Consider the following 777-nt stretch of genomic DNA (forward strand, 5'->3'; position numbering starts at 1 on the left):
CTGGTTACATGCCCTTGACTGGAATCGAACCTGGGACCTTTCAGTCCGCAGGCCAACGCTCTATTCACTGAGCCAAACCAGTTTCAGCCATTTCCTTGTGTTTTAAAGGGAGCTCGTTAGGTGGTATTGCACAGCAACTGTCCAACAACTGTAAGGCGAAAGACTAGCAGTTTGGGAAAGAAAATGAGAGTGCACCATATTCAATGGAAAGTTGAGCCCATGCCTAACTTGCCAAATAGAAAATTCATTGAACTCAGTGAAGATGAACTTAATCTTGCACAGTGAGGGTTGGCTCTTGGAGTTGGTGTTTGAGTGAGGGTGTGGGTGGATGAAGCCCTTTGGTTTAGCTGCAGAGGATTTCTTCCAACCTAAGCAGACTGTGGAAATAGGAAGGTCTCCACCCATGCTGCAAATTATCTGTCTATCCAATCATTTTCACCAGAACATTTTGTTTTAAATGTGAGTCATTTGGTCACTGACTTACAGGGTAAGGTCTAGGTAGATGCCCATCTGGTGTGGTTAAGTGTCAACTCATCAACCAGGACAGGACACACGCCTAGACGATGGGCTAAATCCCCAGTAGGGGGCGTGCAGGTGGCAGCCAATCAATTATTCTCATTGATGTTTCTAGCCCTCCTTCCCTCTTCCTTCTTCTCTCTGAAATCAATATTCTCTGTGTAATATTGTACTGGCATGTATACTCTATATCACATTATAAAGAGCAACCTGATAGAGGACATCCAATATGCATAAGCTTTCCTCTATTATGGCCAAGAT

This window comes from Myotis davidii, unplaced genomic scaffold (assembly GCF_000327345.1).
Source record: "Myotis davidii unplaced genomic scaffold, ASM32734v1 scaffold6445, whole genome shotgun sequence".
Taxonomy (NCBI): domain Eukaryota; kingdom Metazoa; phylum Chordata; class Mammalia; order Chiroptera; family Vespertilionidae; genus Myotis; species Myotis davidii.